We start from the raw sequence: 23,573 nt of genomic DNA on the forward strand, positions 1-23,573 counted from the left end.
GACACAACAAATGCCCACATACTAATTGAATAACCTATGTAGTTGGGTTGCGCATTGGATGATAGCTATGAAACCAACTTTTGAGGGTTAGTCTGAAATGTTCCAAGTCGAGGACCTCGAGATTATGCATCGAGAGTCCTGTAGAGACTTGCACTAAGTATTGCATCATTAGATGAGTGGTTGTTAACTGATTGAACTGACTTCCAGAAATCATCGTATGAAAGTCTTGAAGGCTTGGTCGGTATGGCTTGAATTCCCGGCTCCGATAATATAGGATTAGTCCTTGGACTTGAGGAATCATGACAGTCGCATGTATATGATGGCTATATCTTAGATCTGGCGAGAGATGACTGTATCTTCGATGTGGTCGTTATAAGTCTTGTCCAGTGTACTCAGAATATGTAGTGAGGATGGTGGAGAATTCGTCCCCTAACAGTGTATGATGGATATATCTCGTAAGCGCTCTGAAATGGTTTAAACTCTCTAAGTCTATGGCCATAGCGATTGGTTGAATAGGAAATATTTATCTTTGTCGATCAAGTGAGTAAACTCATCTAAAAATTCAGCATAATTGTTTGGTTCAGACAATTCCATGTCTTAGACTAAGGCCGAAAGATGGTCGACGAAAGGACCGTAACTGTATGGAACACAAGAGCCTAAATGTTCACGCCAACATTCACCTAGTCTCTAGTACCATGGACCGTTGCTAGACGGCTACCTATGGTGACGGGTGTTTCCGGTTAATGGTTAATTAGAAATAATTAATGAAATTAGATTTAATTAATTGTTTGTGTTGGACACAATGCCGAAGTCTAGTTGAAGGTGAACCTAAAGAGTCACATACAAATCACTATGGAATTGATGGAATTAATTTTGAATTAATTCCAGAAAAAATAAATTAATTTAATTGGATTAAATTAATTGAAGGAGAATATATAAATGATTGGATAATTTATTTAATAATCTATTTGATGGATAGCCCAAGAATTAATCAATTGGATTAAATAATTTTTTCAGCTTAACACCTATAAATTAATTGAATTAATTTATTAGATTTGGCTTAATTAATTGATTGGATCGATTAATTAGTATTTGAGCTTCGATTTATTTAATTAGTTAAATGAATTTTCGAATATAGTTGGGCTAATATTAATTTAATTAATTATTGTCCAGTGGACTTTGGTTGGGCTTGATTTAATTTGATTATATCGAACTCGGTACATACTTGAAGTCCAAGCCCATTTGAGGGTGGTTGGAGCAAGTTAAGAAGGAGTTGAAACTCCTCACCATGATGAACACTATGGAGTGGCTATTTAATCATGGTTGAAGGTTATATGCATGTGTGTGTATAGGTTGCCTTAGAGGCAAATTCGGTAGTTATTGAATTTTGAATTCAATTGTATGTAACATACAAAACTACACACATATCCAAAAAACTATCACATGAGCCACGAATTTTTTTCTCCTTTTCTCTCTTAGAATATTCTTCTTTTCTTCTAAATTTAATTTGATTCAAGTTAGAACATAAAACAATCCAAAAGCACTAAACAATACTGTTTGTTCGGTGTTGTTTTTCTTTTCATTCTTTGTTCTATCTAGCAATACGAAAAAACTATATCTATTCCATTTTTTGGTGTGGAAAACTTAGAGAAATTCTAGTTTGAATTATCAAGTGAATAGAACGTAAAGGGAATAACGCACGTTGCTGCTGATCTATAGAAACAAAAAAGTAAAGTTTTATGTTTTGTTTCTATGCTTTATGTTTCATCCTCTAGCCACTTGTCTAGCATGTTTATATATTTGCTATTATGCTTTTGACAAACACCAAACGCTTGGAAATTTCTAAGGGAACTCTCCTTTGAACCGTTATAATTTTTTTTTATTTCACGCTTCCGCCGCGTTTTCAGTCCATACCAATTCTTTCAGTGGTATCAGAGCCCGGTGGGTGTTGTGGCTTTAGAATTAAAATGTTATTATGTATTGAGCATGAATAACATGTTTAATTTGCTTTTGGAAAGCATGTTTAATGGCTTTGAAACATGATTATGCATTTAAAAAATATGTATTATTTTTACTTTTAAATTATGAATATCTATGAATTTTTTGAAAATTGGATTTTCTGTAAATGCGTGATTTTATTTCAGTTTTTAATTGTAAAAATGCAAATAAAAAATTTGAAAATCGGAGCAGTACGACCGTTGCTGTCCTGCCGGCCGATCACCGGCCAGCAGGGCGCGTGTGCCCGCTGGCGTGCATGGCGATAGGGCAGCGCGTAAGCATGGCAGATAGGTATGCCTGTGCGTGCGGGCAAGCGATCGGCAGTAGACGGCCGTTTGCTATTCCGAATGGTTGTACTCCCTCCAACTTTTGATTGGGGTTTCCAATTTCAGTTGAATGTAGTTAGGAATGTGAGGTTTTCATTTATTTTAAATAAATATAAGCTTCCAAGGAGATGAAGGTTGAGTCCTATTGGATGGAGCTTACGACGAAAGAATGAACAAAGAGGAAGGCCCATTAGAATGATAATGGGTTACTATTTTGTAATAGTTAGGCCACACTCTAAATTGACCAAAGACTCACTGTGGGCTCACGAGTCGTGGCACGTTTTGGAATGGAAGAAAGCTACACTATTGTGTGAACGAAATGGTATATACTCCTGTTTTCCTATCTCACGAGTCGTGAGGGCGGTAGTTGAGATATTCATTTGGTTGATGGGTCGGGCCTAACACTAAGTAGCGTGATTCACTTGGCGTCCACAGGATTACGTGAAGAAGCGAGGCAAAAATAACTTGGGGATCTCATTGGATGAGAATGATATTGGTTACCTCCCACAAAGTTTTTTTCCATGTGAACCGTAAAAGTGGCATTGAGAATTGTGTTTGTGGATTCCAAGCCCACTAGAAAATGGTTTTTCGAAAACCCCACTTGAAAGTGGTTGGCCTTTTTGAAGAAATAGTGGGACGGGTTAATGACTGGAGACCAAGTCTTAAATTTGATATTTAATATTAAAATAATCTACTAAATTTATGTAACATTTATTGTAGATGTCTAAAAATCCACTCATTGCAATTCTTGAGACTAGTAAATTTAACGGAACAAACTACAATGATTGGCTTCAAAATCATAGGATTGTCCTAGATTTCGAGAACCAGACCTATGCTCTAGATAGGTTTCTTCCCTGAGCCTTGCTGGAAGGGTCCACATGCGAAGAACATTTGACGTTTGACAAGTAGTATGAGGACAACTTGAAGGTTTGTAGTATCATACTGGTGTCAATGACCAATGACATCCAGAAATAGTACGACAAGCATAATGAGGTCCAACTGATAATACTCCGCAGGAGCCAAGTTTATGTGATTCTGGTTCGGCATATTAGATGTGTTTTGACAAAAGCATTCTTAAGATGTTACCCCTTGTGGAGAACCTCAAGGCTGATTTTGAAAAAGAAACGTACATCGACAAGGATCAGTCTTTTCCTCCCTCCTTTAACCCATTTACCGTGAAATATAACATGAATGGGCTTGACAATATTAGGCAATGACTGGAAAGTACGTGCCATCGGTATTGATAGGGGAGGCTTCAACCTCAGAAACGAAAGGCAAAGGGTCCGGACACTGGAGGAAGAAAAAGGGTAAAACAGAATTAGCTACTGTCAGCACTCAGAGCTCTCCTGTTGCCCAATTAGGCATGGGCAAAGAAAAGAGGAAGGCGGTTCAGCAGTCATGGATTCCAAAAGATATTTGCATTAATTGTTGTAAAAAGGGGCAAAATAAAAGGGAGTGTTTGTCCTCTATATTCAAGGTAAAATTTGTATTGAGCCTTAACATGACTACTATTATACTTCTTGGCTACCAGCTTTAAAGCTCAAATCTGCAAATGGTTTGTAGATGGTGAAAAGAAGTAGTAGACTGAGACAAACGGTCCTAAAACTTAGCAATGGTGGGGCAATTGCTACTAAGGTTATGGGATTAGATAGGTTTGGCTATTAGTAATCATGTTAGGATAAAGTTGATAGGATACAATTATATAACATACCATGATTAAACTATATTTTTCAGTGTTGGATAATTTGGATTACATGATTTTGATCAGTGATGGTTATTCATTTGACAAATAATGGTTATTCTTGTCTGCTAGGTTGTTTACATAATTATTTAAACACTATCTCATAATTGGATTATGTGTGCTCAAAACAAATGGTTAAAATGGATAATCAAAATAAACTCATAGATCAGGCATGCGAAGCTAGGTCACATTTCTCTAGTTAAGATAAGAAGTTGGTGAATTCAACGAGTTTAGAAATAGACAAGTTAAGTTTACAAGCTTGCAAGTCCTTCCTGAGCAAGATGAGGACCAATAAGCACTTTGTAGGACACATGTTCTTGGCAATGATATATTGGATTGGATTCAATTAGACATCTATGAGTCATTAAAATACACAGAGCCAGAAGGGTTCCAAGTCTAAGGACCTTTGGAAGGTTCGGAGAATTACACTTGAAGCGAAGAAACTAAAGTGGTTGCAAAATTAATTCTTTCGATTGGATCGAGATAGTGTGTATTTTATTAGGGTTCTTGAAGTATCTTACGAGAATGGAATTGTCACTAAGTGGAGTTCTTTCTTAGAGTACCACAATTGAACGGTGTCTCTGATAAGGGAGGGATCCAACCTTGTTGGACTTAGTTCAAATGTTATTTCACTGAACAACCTTGGCCCATGTGGCATGGCAAGCCTATTTCCACAACGTACTTTAGTATATGGGATGGTCCTGCATACATTAAGGGACTAGTGGGAGGCAAACTAGGTTTGTACAGGTTCATTTGTTATCCTAAGGAAAATTGAATTTCATTGGACAATTGACATGAGGAGTAGCTCCTTAAGGAATCAAGTGGAGAGACACCTTAGTCAAATGTACCAAACATCATTTGTAATCAAATTCTTTCACTAACTCAATATATTCTAGCCTCCTGAGGAATAACTCGAACACCTTAGTTACCTAGTAGGTAAAGGTTTTTTAGTCTGACTAGTGAATTGGATTATGATCTAAAGAAATAAGGAGAAGAGATGTAGGACATCGGGTTGGATCAATGGCTTGGATCCATGAGATTCGACATGGAGCACAAACTAGGTTTTAAACTTCTTGTATCTGGAATATTCATTTAGACAAAGTCATGCAAGATATGACTCAGGTCGAAAATGAGTTGGAAGGTCAGTGGGAGCTTAGTTGTGTTTCGAGTGTTTTAGGTGTGAACGTCTTACTCATTTGGAATGATGTGAAGATGTTGGAAAACACTGAAGCACAGACATTATTCATGCAATTCTCCATGAAGGAATCAGATTCCTTCCCTTATCATTGAGTTAAGCTGTCCAAGACTCAGTCTTCACGGACTGATAAGGAGCTTAGAAATATGACAACTTCCCCTATGTCTTTTGCGGTTGACAACATGGGCATGTGGTCTGATACACTAGGTCGAATTTTGTGTGTACTTTGAGCATAATAATGGATATCGGGAGTATATCAAGAAGGCACCATAGCAGTCAAGATTACTCTTTATCACCTAAATAAGGATTAAAGAAGTGTTCTTGATGCAAGTCAATGGAGAATTGATTTTGGAAGGCTATAGCGATACTAGCTTCCAGTTTTATGTGAATGGTGACTAATCTCAATTGGAATGTACATTCATACTTAATGGTGAGGTGGCTTGGAATGGTTTCAAGTGAGATGCCACAATGGTTTTCACCATGAAAGTCAAATGTAAAGTGACTTTAATAGTTGCTTAGGAAGTGTTTTAGATGAAAATTCACATCCAATGGCTGAATGTGGAGCCTAGCACAGCTAAGCATGTAGTTACCTCAAAGATAACAACTAGGCAATGGTACAAGCAAAAGGACTGAAATCTCATCACAGATCCAAGAAATATTCTTAGACGCCACCATCAGTTTGGAACGATGGTAGGAAGAGGTGACGTGCGGTTGGACCACGTCATTTCGGCATAAAATATGGTAGACCCGTGAGACCGAGCTGGTATCGCAGATTGCTCAGTCAGATAGGTCTGAGGTATATGGGGGGATAGGCTTTAGATCAAGGGAAGATTGTTAGAATAAGTGACCAGAAAGCCAATTGGATTGGGAGTTTTGGGAACCATTTAGCAATTTTTATGAATGTGATATTATCTTGATGTATGTACTAAGTATTCATCTGTGGAATCATGTGTTTGTTGTGCTTACTATTTACGTTGAGCAGGTATTTTAACGTCACAGCAAATGCCCACAGACCAATTGAAAAAATCATGTAGTTGGGCTGCACATTGGATGACAGCTATGGAATCGATGCCAAATTCCATGTCCTAGACTAAGGTCGGGACGTGGTTGACAGAAGGACCATACCTGTATGAAACTCAAGACCCTAAATGTTCACGCCAGCATTCACCTAGTCTCTAATGCCATGGATCGTTGCTAGACGACCACCCATGCTAACGGGCGTTTTCGATTAATGGTTAATTAAAAATAATTAATTAAATTAGATGTAATTAATTATTTATGTTGGACACAATGCCCAATTTTAGCTGAGGGTGAACCTAAAGAGTCATATACAAATCACTATGGAATTGGTGGAATTAGTTTGGAATTAATTAGAGAAGAAACGAATTAAATTAATTGAATTTAATTAATTCAAACAAATTATATATAAATTATTGGATCATTTATTTAATAATCCATTTGATGGATGGCTCAAGAATTAATTAATTTTTTGGGCTTGACACTTTTAAATTAATTAGATTAATTTATTAGGTTTGACTTAATTAATTGATTGAATCAATTAATTAGTGTTTGGGACTTTATTGGGCTAAAATTAATTTAATTAATATTGTCCAATGAACTTTGGTTGGGCTTGATTTAATTTGATTATATCAAGCCCGATGTATACTTGAAGTCCAAACCCATTTGAGGGAGATTGGAAAAAGTTAAGAAGGATTTGAAACTCCTCATCATGACGAACGTGATAGAGTAGTTATTTCATCATGGTTGAAGGTTATGTGCATGTGTATATATAGGTTGCCTTAGAGGCAAACTCGATAGTTATTGAATATTTTGAATTCAATTGTATGTAATACACAAAACTACACACATATCTAAAATAACCATCACATGAGCCACGAATTTTTTGCTCCTCTCTCTCAAAATATTCTTATTTTGTTCTTATTGAATTTGATTCAAGTCAGAATATAAAACAATGCAAAAGCACTAAACAATACTGTTTGTTTGGAGTTGTTTTTCCTTCTTATTCTTTGTTCTATCTAGCAATAGAAAAAGAACTATATCTATTCCATGTTGTGGTTTGGAAAACTTAGTGGAATTCTAGTTTGAATTCTCAAGTGAACGGAACAAGAGAACATAAAGAGAATAATGCACGGTGTTGCTCATCTGTAGAAACAAAAAGGTAAAGTTTCATGTTTTGTTTCTATGCCTTTTGCTTCATCCTCTAGCCACTTGTCTAGCATGTTTGTATGTTTGCTATTATACTTTTGACAAACACCGAACGCTCAAGAATTTCAAAAGGAACACCCCTTTGAATTGTTTTAATTTTTTATTTTTGTGTTTTAATTTTTTATTTTTGTGAAAAGACAATACTTGTCGGATTTGAACCTCTCAGGGTTGTCTTTCATCTTTCTTAGCCATTGATTGATTAGTCCTTGTTGCTCGACGACAACCAATATCTCCCCTTTGGGAGCATTCAAGGGGGTATAGTGAGCGAACCCCGTCAGAGGTACATATTTGCATTCCTATTTGTTTTTTGGATCTTTTTCCTCTTCCCGATCCTTCCTTTTGCTGCTAAGGGAAGGGTCCGAAGTATTAGATTCCTCAATCCGAATGTACTTTTTGGGAGTGCATAATTAGATCTTCCATAGTGCTAGACGGCTTGCCGACTATGGACTTCTTGAATCATCCCAATAGCAGGTTTTCTTGGATGTTACTAGCCAACAACTGGTGATTAAGATGGGGGACTTCATGCACTATGTCCACAAATCTTTGCACGTAGCCTCTCAATGCCTCGCCCTCCTTTTGGCAATGGTGAATAGAAACACAGCATTTTCAGAACTCTCTTGTTCATAGAAAATTAATGCGAGAAATGCTGAGTCAATTGCTCGAGGTTGGAAGTAGTTCTAGTGGGTAGTTGGTTGAACCAGGCTAAAGCACGTTTGGTGAGTGTAGTGCGGAAGACCTGGCAGTAAGCAACGCATTCGAATTGTACCAATCAATTTTTGCATAAAATTTGTCTAAATGTTCTTGTGGGTCTCCTGTCCCATCATATTCCAACAGATTTGAGACTTTGAGGCCTACTGGAAGCGCTTCTGTAGCACCCCCTACTCGCTACATCTTATTATCACTATTTCATCCTTACTTTAATCAAAACTCATTCTATAAGTAATTCTCTTTCAACCCGTAAAATCAATTCTAATTTATCAGCATAATATGTATATCACAAAAGGTATTAGATAGCACCAAAAGTTTATATTTATCCTCACTAGATGTCCTCATGTACATAACCTCAAGAAAAATCATACCACAACTTTAAAAACAAATCTCTATAAAAGACCAGAATATTTAACAACCCAATAATCAAAACTCCGACTTCAGAAGTCACGGCTGACCCACCTAATAAAGACGACGACACCGCTCAAAGTCCAATGTGGCTACTCAGTGTGACCTATCTCCTGAAAAGTACGTGGCAAGGAATGAGTTGCCTACTGAATAAGTATAGTTGATCAATTTATATATATATACACAGATAAAGATTCACGTACATGCAGTCACACCGATAATAGTCATTCGTCATACAGCAACGTCAGATATAAGCAATAATACATACTCATAGCTATAAATCAATCCACGACATAATATTCATTCGTTATCATTTATTAGTTAAGGGCCCCACTTACTCTAGTTGCAGTACATCAGCCAATGGTTTCGCCGGCCATCATCATATCATATACAGCACAGGATACCCGTTGTGTGATATCTCCACACTCTTTTACTCAAGCTGTGTAGCAATATAACACAGGACATCACAACAAACATGGTACCCCCACACCACCCCAGTGTGTAGCTAACAGCACAGGATATTCCCCGATGCCCCGGAATACCCCGGTACCCTACGCGCCATGGTACCTAGCTTAAATCGTATATTTTTCATATCTCATTATCAATCACATTATCATCAATCACATTTTCATAAACCATTGACTGTGTTCCCAACTAGGTAAGCATCATCTTTTATTTCAACTCACAATCGTCATTCTATTCTTTATGATAATCACTTCCTCAATAACAACTCCCAATTTGATTTCATCAACAATCAATTATATATGATTATCATAACCATATCCCGCATATCTCTACATTACCATTACATATCACATAGTAATAATTTCACCAATATTATGATAATCTAGCAAATAATCCACAACTAATTATATAAACAATCAATATACGAAAGCCACGCATAATAATATAAAGCCAAATCCACATTCGCATCCAAGAAACTAATATACATAATATATACAATAAAACACATATAGATATATATATAAATCCAATTAGCTATACTTACTGTAAATTCCAAAATGCTTTGGTTCACGAGGGACTGCTCAACCCTCTATTTCGTGTCACGTCCTATAATAGAATATTATACATATAATCAATATATTTAATTTACCAAATAATTCATAAGAATTCACTTAATCAAACCCCTTATATATTTATAACTATCATTTTTAATAACATTCGTAAATTATATTACCACTGAAACTTCATTTTCCTCTTTAATAACATAATATTTCTAAAATATAACTTTCGAAGTATTTCTATGAATTTTCTGTCAATTTATCGTTGCTATACAATTTAATTAAGCAATAATACACAGAATTACATATTTGGTTAATCATTCTGATGAAATTGTGTAAATTAGCTATAATGATAATTAAATCTTGCAAATCAAATAATTTAATTGCCCAACTATATCATTTTTATAGCAATTATGATATTTAATTTGACACTAATTTAAATAGCCAAAATCATAAAATACTCCAATTGAATAGTTCACCGCTCAATATAATCAATATTTAATAAATGAACTAATTGAATAATACAATTATATGAATTAATAAAAATTAAAATGCAATTTCTTACCTCTGTTTTTCCGAAATGCGTGTGTGCGTTGCTGTGTATGTATGAGTGTGTGTGAATTTGTATATGTGTGCAATTAACATACATATATATATATTTAGTGGTTGGTGAGGCGGTGGCAGCACATGCCACTGCCCACCATCTTTTGTTTCTTTTTTTTTTTTTAATAAATCTTTTTAAATAATTACTCTTACGTCTTTCCTAATTTTTTTAATATAATTTGCCCCCAAATATTATAACGAACTTCAATTTGATCCGTTCAAGTTTTATTATATCCCAAATTTAATCTATAATTTATTTACTAATTAAATTTAAATTTCTAATAATTACCAATTAGTCTCTCAATTACGTGAAAAATTCTACGGACGTCACAGCTACGGCTATGATGTTGGGGGCAAAAGGGGTACGTCCTGGACGGGCTACGACCAATGGCAAATAATGATCATCGGCTCCCTTAGGCGGTGGCGGAGCTGATGATTCTCGATTTGGGGGGGGGGGTTATCTTGGGTTTGTGCAACCTCAGGTCGAGAGATTCTGCTGTTGATTTCCTGCCTTTGCTCCTTCTCCTCGGGAGCTGAGGATAATTCTCGACTTCTGCGAGGGGAAGGAAGAGGCGGGCTTACGGGGTGTTGTGCCACATATTAGGCCACAGCTTGTGCTACTGCTCGAGTAGATGCGTTGCAAATTAGGGCCAATAAAGCTTCTTGTGTCTGTTGGACCATCAATTCTTGGAGTGGAACTTTTGGGGGGAATGCTCTGTTGGGGAGCGTAGGTGGAGATTGTCGATGTGGTGGGGAGGATCTCCCTATTAGGGGGGCTTGTTCATGAGGAAGGGGGATTACCTCTAGAGGTGGCGGTTGTTCGCGAGGCGGGTCTTGTTTCGCCCCGTTCACTTGAGCTTCGCAAATCGTATCCAGATCGTGGAAGTCACGAGCCCAAGACCTAGTTTGCATACTTAGTGTCGAGGCAATTTTTCCCACAGACGGCGCCAGGTTTTATAAAAAAGATAAAATGGGAATTTTACCCATGATACGATTGTATACTAGGTGAAATCAATGTAGTTTTAGAAAGAGAATTTTTGTATGATAGATCAAATCAATGAATAGTAGTCCCTATTAAAAAAATTATATTTTTGGTATTTATAGTGGTATTGGGAGTTATATGATGTGGTAGGTTATATGTACTTAATATGTGTCTCATGTATATTAAATTACTTTATTACTCTTGCAAGTAAATATTTATTACCAATATACATCACTCATCCAAAATAGCAACAATATTCTTCTTAGAATATGAAAGCTTCGTTTTTACTTGTATACTGCACATAAAAAAAACAAAAATAAAAAATCATACGAGAGTATTGGCGTGAGATGAGAGAATAACAAAGTGGAGATGATACCTTTCGTTTTTCTCGTTAATTAAGCCGAAATGTTCACCGGAGGTTCCAACTAAAGGGTAGGCCCAGGAACGCGCAAGTTGAAGTGATAAAATAAAACACGCAATAACGAAAAATAAATGCAAAAATTAAACAAATCCAAGGGGTGTGCCTTGGAGTTACCGGGCATTCAATGTATAAAAATAAAATAAACATGGGGCTGATGTAAAAAGCACGAAACCAAAAAATACAAGGGTGAAAAACGATACCTTTCATTTTTCACGTTCGCTTGAAATATCCTTCACAAGAGACTCCAATGTAGCAGCTCCCTAATTTGTCCACATCACACCGGAGTCGGGGATCTCTACATCCTCTTTGCTAGAAAAAGGAGAGAAAACATTGCACCTTGTGCAAGAAAGAGAGGGGGCAGCCGATTGCTAGAGGAAGAGGAGGAGGAATTTTTTTTTGTTATGTAATTGTGTTTATAATTATTTTCTAAATAATTATATTACAGATATATATAGCTTGTTTGATAATGTAAGAATGTTTCTAAGTACATTCTATTATCTACAAGGTATATTTCTCTTTATTCCAAATAAAGAGATCCCCAAAATGGCTAAAATTGCTGTTTCCAAAACTACAATTTGCTAGTCGTTTATTTCCTTCCATGGATATTTTCATGGGCTCAAAATTAACGGCTTGGCCGATTTTTAACTTAAAAAATCACAAGACCAATGAATTTTTTTTTAAATACAATTTAATAAAAAATTATTTAATTCAGTCCAACTTGTTTTCAATCTAATTAAATGCATAAGCCCAAATTGTCCTTATTTAATAAGATCCAATTTATTAAATTATAAGGACAAACGCAATATGAATTAATGCCATTAATTTATTCTTAGGCCCCTTTCCATCCAATGGATATCTCTCTCTTTTTAAGTAATCCAATTAGTTGTGAAATTTATTCTGAATTAATTCCTTGTTCCTTTTCGTTGATTTGTGTTTGACTCCTTAAGTTAACCTTTGAGCTAGACTTGGACAAGTCTTAACACTGTTATTAATTAAATTTCATTTAATTAATAAATATTGATTAACCCTTAATTAAGAAAGTCCGTCACCATGGGTGGCCGTCTAGCAACAATCCATGGCTCTAGAAACTAGGTGGATTACAGTGTGAACCTTTAGGCTCTCGAGTCCATATAGGTTGGTTCTTTTGTCTACCGTCTCCCAGCTTTAGTATAGGGCACAGAATTAGGCGTCGGTTCCCATCCTGGACTAGGCGTCTATGCTTAATATTTCAAACCGCATTACGCCAAATTTCTTGACATAGGAACCTCCTTTTTCCTATTCGATCAACGACTGTGGCCATAGTTTTATACAACGTTAATGCATCTCAAGTGCATAGGAGATCCCTCTGTCATATATTGCTAGGGGACAGATCCTCTTCTTGGAACTCACCGTCCTTGCTACATACTCCGACTGCACTAGACAAGGCTTATGATGATCATGTCTGTGACACAATCACCTCTGATACAGATCCAAGATACAGCTATTATATGCATGTGACTGTCGTCATTCCTCAAGTTTGAGAAGATACAGCTATTATATGCATGTGACTGTCGTCATTCCTCAAGTTTGAGGACTACACCCGTATTATCAGCCGGGGACTCAAATCATACCGACCAAACCTCTAAGGCTTCCATATGAGGATCCTTGAGAGTCAGTTGAATCAGTTGACCACCTTATCAACTAACCCATTGAAATTGCATAGACGTCCAATCTCTGTAGCCAATGAAACGCGACACTCATCTAATGAATGCAATATTTAGTGACACTCATCTAATGAATGCAATATTTAGTGCAAGTCTCAGTAGGACTCTTGATGCCCAGTCTCGAGGTCCTTGACTTGGAACATTTTAGACCAACCCCCAAAAATTGATTTCATAGCCACCTTCAATGTGCAACCCAACTACATGGGTTATTAAGTGATCTATGGGCATCTTGTTGTGACGTCAAAGCAGCGCTTGATGTAATTTTGTAAGCACAACAGATACGTGTGCCAAAGATGAATACTTTTCATATTCATCGGGACAATATCGCTTAAATAAAGATTGCTTGAATGGTTCTCAAAACTGCCATTCTAATTGGCTTTTGGTCACTTATTCTAACACCAACGTAGCAGTCCCCTAAGTGCGTTCATACCACTTCAAAGTTGGAACCTCTAGAACCCTTGCTAGGAGAGAAACAAGATAAATTCTCCAAGAGAAAGAGAGAGGGGGGTGGCCGAGTGGTTTCATGGGAAAGAGGATGAATTATTGTGTTGTGTAATAATGTGATAATTATTTCCCAAATTATTGTACATATATATATGTTGCATTGATAAATAAGAATGTGTCTAGATACATTCTTTTGTATACAAGGTATATTTCTCTTTATTCCAAATCATGTGATTCCCAACATAAACTAAAACTGTACTTTCCAAAATTACAATTTGCTAGCCATTTATTTCCTTCCATAGAATTTTCCATGGGCTCAGAAATCATGTTGGCCGATTTTATCAAATAAAATACAAGCCCCATGAATTTTTACTTAAATTCAATTTTAATAAAAATCTAGTTAATTGAGCCCAACATGTATTTAATCTAATTAAATACATAAGCTCAAATTGTCTTTATTAATTAATAAAATCCAACTTATTAAATATTAAGAACACGCTCAATATAAATTAATGCTGTTAATTTGTTCTTGAGACATTTCCATCCAATGGATCTCTATTTTGTAAGTAAGCTAATTACTTGTGGAATTAGTTCCAAATCAATTCGTTTTTCCTTTCCGGTGATTTGTGTGTGAATCTTTAGGTTCATCTTTCAGCTATACTTGGACTAATATCTAACACAATAATAATTAAATTTAATTTAATTAATAATTCTTGACTAACCTTTAATCGAGAAATCTCGTTACCATGGGTGGTCGTCTAGCAATGGTCTATGGCACTAAAGATTAGGTGACTGACCATGTGAACAATTAGGCTCTCAAGTCCATACGAGTATGGTCCTTTTGTCTACCGTCTCTCAGCTTTAGTCTAGAGTATGGAATTAGGTGTCGATTCTCATTTTGAACTTGGGATCTATGCTTAATACTTGAGATCGCGTTACGCCAAGTTTCTCGGCATAGGATCCTCCTTTTCCTATTCAATTAACAACTGTGTCTACAGATTCATAAAGCGTGAACGCATCTCCAAGTGTATAGGAGATACCTCTATCACATACTAATAGGGAAATGATCTTCTTCTTGGAACTCACCATCCTCGCTACATATACTCCGACTGCAGTAGATAAGACTTATGATGATCATGTTTGCAACACAATCACCTCTCGCGCAGATCCAAGATACAGTCATCATATGCACGTGACTATCGTGATTCCTCATGTCTAAGCACTACTCCCGTACTATCAAAGCTGGAGATTCTAGTCATACCGACCAAGTCTCCAAGGATTCCATACGACGATCCCCGCGAGTCAGTTCAGTTGGTTGACCACCTAGTCAACTGACCACTGAAATTACATAGATGTCCAACGTCTATCGCCAATGAAATGCGGCACTCATCCAATGAACGCAATACTCGGTGCAAGTCTTAGTAGAACTTTCGATACCCAGTTTTGAGTTTCTCGACTTGGAACGTTTCAAACCAAACCTTAGAAGTTGGTTTCATATCCACTATCTAATGCACAGCTCAACTACATGGGTTATTAAGTGATCTATGGACATATGTTGTGACGTCAAAACAGTGCTTAACGTAATTGGTAAGCACAACAGACACATGTACCAGAGACGAATGCTTACCATATGCGTTGGGACAATATTATTCAACTAAAAATTGCTCGAATGGTTCTCAAAATCGCCAATCCCAATTGATTTTTTGGTCATCGATTCCAATAGGTAGATGTAGTCTAATAAAGAATTTCCTTTCTTGGGTTTTTGTACTTGCATCTTGGGGAAATACTGTCCATATTTAGCTTCCTGTCACAAATACGGTATATATTTCTAAAGTAGGATATAGTATTGCTATGATGCTTTATAATCTAAAATGATTGGTCTATTGCAATGAAACAATTACTTTTTTCTATAATTGAATGTTGTACTTTGTTGTTTCTATGTGTATTGATGACTTTTACAGGTTTGTTTGCCTATTCTCCATCCATTGTACTTATTAGAAATTTATTTTGTATTAAAAGTGAAATTATATTATGACTTGAGGGACTGGATCAAGTACATGTCACCATCCATCTTCGTATTTTTTGTACTTGTCATGCTTTGGCGCAGGTATGCTTGGAAAAGGAGGCAACTAGAAGCTTTCAAAATCGTAGCTCCCACTGCTAAGAATCCAGTGGAGCAGCTGTTAATGTTGCAAGAAGCTGTAACTCAAGTTTAGTATCTCATCCAAAATGGCAACATTACTCTTCTCAAAATACGAAAGGTTCTTTCTGTTGCTGCTCTGCAGGTATTTCTCTTGTATACTCCACATTAAGCGCTGTTTGATTTGTACTTTATGTGAAACTATTTTCTCAAGGATGGTAATTAGAACTTCCTTATTATGAATTTCACTATGAATTTTTCCAACATTTAGCATACAAAATTTCATACTTTAATTTTCAAGCAACAGGGAAGGTGGCTCTCTTATTGGTTTTGATATCCTTGGCACGTACCCTTTTGCTACTGTACTATCTCATATTTTTGGAGTTTTTGACAAGGAGCATGGCACTGAGAAAGGAAAGCAGGGAAATTGTAAAATTTGTACTTGGTTAGAGTCCCCTTTGCCTTATTCTTGAGCTTACTGTTAGCAGCCCAATACAGAACAGTGTTTGAACCTGGCTCATCTACGGTGACCCATGACACAATCACTGCTTTTCCTATGTGATCTCCTTGAGTTATATGTACCTACTCATTCACTAGTGGTGCGTTCCATTTACATTTTTTCATGGGCCACTAAACTCTTTCTTACTAATGATTTGGATTTCTCCTGCCTTACATTTGATCTAGCTCGAAATATACAACCTTGTTGGACGATCCAATGTAAGTCATGTAGTCTGCCTAGGTCTGTATTAGGTTCTGAGGATAAAACAATCAACGTTAGACTTGTCGAGTTTGCCCCCGACTAAGACCCTCCGATGCTCAAGTTAGTTTGGTCTAGATAGAAATATGCGAAAGAAGAAGCGTAAGGTCGAAAATGACAAAGCATTGATTACCTCAGATGATGTGTATTGGGATATTTAAAGGCCCAAACATACATTGTTGCTTGGGCCACGTGTCGTAATCTGAAGCATCCGTACTCCTGATCAAACGGCTTTGTTTCGTGCGGTGGCTGGGTTCTGTGCTCAGGTTATAAAGCTAGGTCGGGTTTCCCACAACCCGACACAATACCAAATGAGCGGGTCTTGGTCCATTTTACTGAATTTCCCATCATTAAGGGCAATTTTGTCCTTTTACAAAATTTTAGGGCATTCCCCATCATTACTCCCCCACTTCTTCTATGTGCAATTTATTACCTTAGAAGAAGGTGAACAGTTGTGCCCCTTAGTTCGCATCATCATGCCCGTTCGTCAGTGCCACGCGTCACCATCCTAGGCGTTTCAGCCGAGCGCGCTTCTCGAAATGCTTCCCTATAAATAGGCCACTTTTCAAAATTTATGCCCCACCTGCTCCTTCAAGCTGTCCGCTCTTGCCTCCAGCATCCCAATCTCGAATTCGATTTGCTTGCTTAAGGTACTATGTCTTCCTCTAGCTCTAATTCTAATTCTAGTTCTAGTTCTAATTTGGGGTCGTCAGCGACCTCACCTGGGTCTGATCATGTCCCCCTTCCTGTCGTCGTTCCCGATCCTCCTGCTAAGTTAAAACAAAAAACTCACAAGTCTAAACGTATTTTAGAGAGTCCTGCATCTGACATCTCAACCCATGTAAAATACCAAGGTATGTTAGCAAGGTATCCTTGTGTTACTGTATGCTCTGGCAATTTCCATGTTTGCAAGGTACACCTGACGTCTCTCTTCAGCACCCCTCCGAGTTAGGGGTTCCTTATATGGTCTCCGTATGCTCTGGCACTTTCCATTTTCTTTGTATTTTCCTGCATATTTTCTTACATTTGCTTTGTCAGAGGATATCGTTATGAATTCTCAGATCGCCTTCCGTCTTTGTGCTTTGTGCAACAACTCTAACACTGACGCTCCTTCGGTCGCTTCAGTTGTTGAGAATTCACCAACCCCGACGCGAGCTGCAATCCCCCTGATCCGATAGATCCTATGCCCATAAACATAAGTGAAGACACATCAGCTCGCCCGACTGCGAACGAAATCCCCCATCTTAGCATTGTTTGGAGCGCGACCTCTGACAGCTCCCCTGAAGGTGTTCCTACTAGCAATAAAGCGACTGGAGCAGGTCCCAGTGGCTGGAAAAATCATAAGAGGAAGCACAAGGACCATAGTGGAGGGTCACAATCGACCAAATCTAGCAAGGAAAGTATCACAATCGACCAAATCTAGCAAGGAAAGTAAGTCCCGAGCTGAAAGCCGATTGGTGAAGGAGGTCGTAACTAGTGCCAAAGAGGAAGAAAACCTGAAAATGCTCTAAGAGTTAAACTTCCTAGTGGAAGGAGGCTCGAACCGAGCTTAAGAGCAACCAACATCTCTCTGCTGAGCTTGAGGGTTACAAATTGGTTTCGGACTGGAAGATATCATCTCGAAGTTCTATACTTGAAAGGGACGTAGGGCAAGATTCTTGGGAACTATACAACAATTGTTGGCTTCCTCGCGACTAGGCGACCTTACTAAAGACTCCTCAGACACGCCTTGTAGAGCACCATGCTCATGTCATCATGCAGGTAAATAGTGTATTTCAAATTACCTAATTGTTTTACTTCTCTAATTATGTCTTTCTATGCAGGCCATAGCTTTTAACCGCAACCTCTCTTTGAAATGTACTGGATATCATCAAGCTCAAATGATCATTGATAGAAAGGTCCGCAATCTCAAAAAGAAGCTTGCTGACAGTAATGCTCGTGAGAAAGAGTTGGAGGCAAAGGTGCTAGAGCTTGAAAACCAACTTTCTACATCGGTTGCAGAGGTCGATAAGGCTAAAGAGGACGCATTCAATAAGGGGAGAAGGGAAGGGTTTTTAGCTGGTCGGGAGGTTGGTTACCTAGTGGGTATAAATGAAGGTCGAGAAGGGTACATCACTCTTGATAAAAATCAAAACCTCCTTGTTGCATCGCGTCTCCAAGCTGCTTGTGACATTCTAAAGGCGCCTGCGTTCCCAGTGGTTGTCGAGATTAAAGCTACGAATTTCATCAATGATGGCTTTGAAAAGTGCAAGGTGCAAGTCGCTACCTTACGTGGGTTCGGTGATAGTTTCGATCAGAGTCGTCTAGATCCATCCCTCGTTGGCAACCTTCAGCCATACCCTGAAGAAAAAGCTCCGCCATATAGGATAATGAATTTGCTGCCTTATTGAATGATGTGGAGAATCCCAATTAGACTAAGTATTGATTCATTTTGTCAAGTCTGAGAATCTGATAATGTATTAACTCAATTTTTTTGACGAGGTATTAACCCTTCAATTATGTGCATGAATGTTCATCCTTCCTTTTGTTAAAAAAGTGTGAAGGATTTTTGCTTATCCAACAATTTACCTTCCTGGTTGGATTGGTTTCATCTTTTTTAGATTGTCACATATGAGATAACCTTTCATGCTAGGTAACGATATGGTAGGTCGCTAGTAAACAAGTAACAGCCTTTTTTAGGCTCAAAGATAATGAAATTTCCCGGGTCGGTAGATGATAGCCTTTTTCAAGCCCAAAATAATGATCTTTTTCAGACCACTATATAACAACCTTCCTCAAGCTAAAAAATAATGATCTTTCCCAGCTCGCTTTACATTGCCTTTCCCAAGCTTAAAAATATAGATCTTTTCCAGATCGCTATATATTGAACGGCCCTTTTCAGGCTCAAAAATTATCTCCACCTCATCAAGCATAAAACTTTTTCAGATTGTTTATGTTCCAAGGTCTAGGTAAATCTCGTCTTTGCGTGTCTTACAGTTTGTAAATCCCTTTCTTTTTTATTTCGACCACCTTATATGGTCCTTCTTATCCAGGGTCTACTTTTCCCACATGGCGGGATACTTCCACCTGCTTTAACACGAGATCGCCTACTTGCAATTGCCTTGACTTCACTCTTTGGTTATAGTTTTTCATCATCATCTCTTTGTGGTCAAGTATTCTACCGTAGGCTACTTCCCCCTTTCCCTCGATCATGGTGAGATTGAACTTTCTCCCTTCTCCGTTGGTCACAGGATCGTACGCCATTATCCTTTGAGATTTTTCTTCTATTTCTACAGGAATAATAGCCTCAGTACCATAAACTAGAAAAAAAAGGAGTTTCAGCTGTTACAATTTGTGGGGTCGTTCGGTATGCCCATAATACCCCAGGTAATTGTTCGACCCAGGATCCCTTCAACTCCAGACTAGTCTTAAGGTGTTGCAAGAGACCTCAGTCTGTGCGTTCGCTTGAGGATTAACTACAACTGCGAAATTTTGTTATATATTCAATTCTTTACACTATTCCATGATCTGTTTCCCTTGGAATTGCGTCCTATTATCTAATATCAACATCCTAGGTATTCCAAACCTACAGATGATGTTCTTCCAGATGAAGTTGATCACTTTTTTCTTAGATATTTTTGCGACTGCCTCAGCTTCGACCCATTTCTAAAAATACTCAACAGCAACAATTATGAACTTTTTCTGACCTTGAGCAGTAGTACAATATCTATTCTGTGACGCCCCAAATATTATAATACATAATTGTAGGATTAACTGGTAAATTTTCGTGAAATTAAGTTAATTAGCCACTAAATTGTGGGTCATAATTGGAACATAATAACACTTGACTGAATAGAATTGGAGTTCGTTATAATATTTTGGGACAATTTCTATTAATTAAGAAAATTAGAAAGGACGTAAATGGTATTTTGAGAAAAGTCTAATTAATTAAATAAAATAATAATAATATTATATATATAAATAATATATATATAAGTAAGTAATATAATGTAAATATATATATGTAAGTTATATATATATATATTAGTAAGTGATATATATATATATATATATGAGAGAGAAAAGAAAATTGAGGGTGGGCCCACCAGCCCACCGCCTCTCTTCTTTCTTTTATTTTGTTGTTTTCTTAATGAAGACACACACACATAACACACACACACATTGCCAACACACACACACATCATTTTCGGCTGAAAGGAAAAAGAAGAAACAGAGGATACGGGGGTGAGGTGAAAGGACTGACAATTAGCGATTGAATAGAAAGAAACATTGTGAGGTTGAGGTAAGTAAATAATTAGCATTATCTATATATGCTTTCTGTATTTGTGGTTTAACTGTGGTTAATGCTGCCATTGATTTGTCTGAAAGTATATAAGTGATGAATGATTTGATTTGATTGTCGATATTGTGTACGTGGAATGAGAAAATACGTTGAAATATTATGTTTGATGTTTGATGTGTTGTGGGTGTCTGAAAATGAGAATGTAATGATATATTGTTTTACGTTACTAGTTGCTTACAAGAATAGTGATATGTGGAAATGAGGGAGTGGTGGAAATTGAATATAATTATGGCGTGAATACCCCTTGACGTGTTGAAAAGCCTATAAGGCGAAATGAAATGAAAAGAGCTTTGATGCGATATGAAAAAGATGTGATGTGAAAAGAGAAAAAGATGTGATGTGAAAAGAGCTATAATGCGAAATAAAAGAGCTATGATGCGAATTGAAAGAGCTATGATGCGAAATGAGAGTGATGAGCCGGCTGTCAAGGGGATTCACTTAAATTTATATGACGGTGAGATTGAGGAAGGGAAAAACACGATATCACCTTCTGGTAAACAAACTAGGAAAAAGAAAGTTTAATTGATTATTTTATTGTGAGATAGCGATGTGGTGTACTACAATTGATTATGTTAGAGTTAAATTGACTGTATCCCATGCATGTTGCTTACTTATCCTGTTTTGGTTGTGTTTGGTATACATATATAGATAAGGCTGGTTATTTGCTTACTGAGTGGCAGGCTCATCCCTCTGTTGATATTTTCTTTTAGGAGTAGACTTTGAGGTGTTTGACTGTTGAAGATTAGGTCTACATGCTATACTCAGGCAGGTCGGGCCAGTATGCTGTTTTCTCCTCGTTGTCAGTTAGAGTACAGATCATATTTTGTTGTATAGAGGGAACGTAGCGTGGAGATTACTTGTGGTGTTTGATATGTATATATAATGTTGTGGGTTGATGATACCTATTATGACGTGTTGGGATTACGTATGCAAATTGATTAGATGATTATGTGCAAATGTATATATATAAACACAGGGATTACTATAAGTATGACGTTTAAGGTAGATATAGCCCTTGTAGCGAAGGGGGTGCTAAATATTCCCCATTGATCGAAGGGACAAGGGATCTTGATGGACTCCATTTCCTCACATATTCCCTTGTATCTCTTGCCATTTTTGAGCAAACATATCCTTGCCTAGTTACCTTCTATGCCAGCAACCTCGCACCAGAGTGATTTTCGCAACTTCCTTCGTGGATTTCCCTCATCACATACTTAGATTTCTCGTCGTCAAGGCATTTCAATAATGGTCCATCAACAGTTCTTTTGTACAATTGGTCTGAAATCAATGTAAAATACATTGCTTTGAACTTTATTCTTTTAGTCTGAACGGGGTCATCTGGCAAGGATCCCTCTCTTAAGTACCGCGCGATCTCGTCCTTCCAAGACTTGGGTTCGTCCACGGTTTTAACATCCAACTTCGCTGTGATCGCAGTTGTTTCCCAAATCATCTCTGTAACTTTGCGATCTTTGATGCCTATCATAATGGCTCCAAATTTGGATAGGGCGTCTGCTCTATCGTTCTCGCATCGCGGAATTTGCTGAGCCTCATATCTGTCAAACTTTTCCATCAAGGCTTTTGCTTTCTTTTGATACGGGGCCATTGATTTTTCTCTTGTTTCATAGGTTCCCCCTATCTGCATTATGACCAATTGGGAATCTATATAGACTTCTAAACTCCTTGCCCCTGCCTCATATGCCAACTCCAAACCCAAAAGCAAAGCCTCATATTCAACTTTGTTTTTTGGTGGGGAAGGACAGTCTAGCTACGACCTCGATCTCCACTTCGTTTGGGCATTGTATTAATATTCCAGCCCCCTATTACTAGCATCAGAGGAGCCGTCAACGTGCATTATCCATCTTCCCATCTACTTTTAGATCAGTTCTTCTACAAGTTCGACCACAAAATCTGCCAGTACCTGGGCGTTCGCTGCAACTCTAGTTTGGTAGCCTATGTCATATTCTCCTAATTCTATAGCTCATTTAACTAATTTTCCCAATGCCTCCATTCGCGACATAACATGCTTCAGTGGATGGTTGGTCAGTACAATTATTTTATGTGACTAGAAGTATGGTCGCATTTTTAACGCAGTAACAACTAATGCTAAGGCTAGCTTTTAAATCTCCGTGTATCTTTTCTCTGCTCCTTGCAACATTTTACTGACATAATATACTTGCTCATATCTCAATCTTCTTCTGCCATGAAGATCTGATGGTTCCTTGGTAAGCATCCGTCATAGAAACTAGCTCATATCCAGTTGTATAGTTAACCAGCATGTCAATCCTTGGCAATGGGTAGGGATCCTTTGGATAAGCTTTGTTCAGATCAGTGAAGTTCGTGCACATGCGCTATTTTCCTTATGATTTTCGCATGACCACCATGTTCAACATCCGTCAGTTTATTGTATTTCGGAAACATACCCACCTTTAAGCAATTTGCTGACCTCTTCTTCAATAATGTGGTTCTTCTCCATGCCAAATGATCTCTTCTTCTACTGGACTGGTCGCACCATCGGATCAACGTTCAACCTGTGTACGATCACTTCCAGGTTTATCCC

The sequence above is a fragment of the Sesamum indicum genome, linkage group LG7 (genome assembly GCF_000512975.1).
Source record: "Sesamum indicum cultivar Zhongzhi No. 13 linkage group LG7, S_indicum_v1.0, whole genome shotgun sequence".
Taxonomy (NCBI): domain Eukaryota; kingdom Viridiplantae; phylum Streptophyta; class Magnoliopsida; order Lamiales; family Pedaliaceae; genus Sesamum; species Sesamum indicum.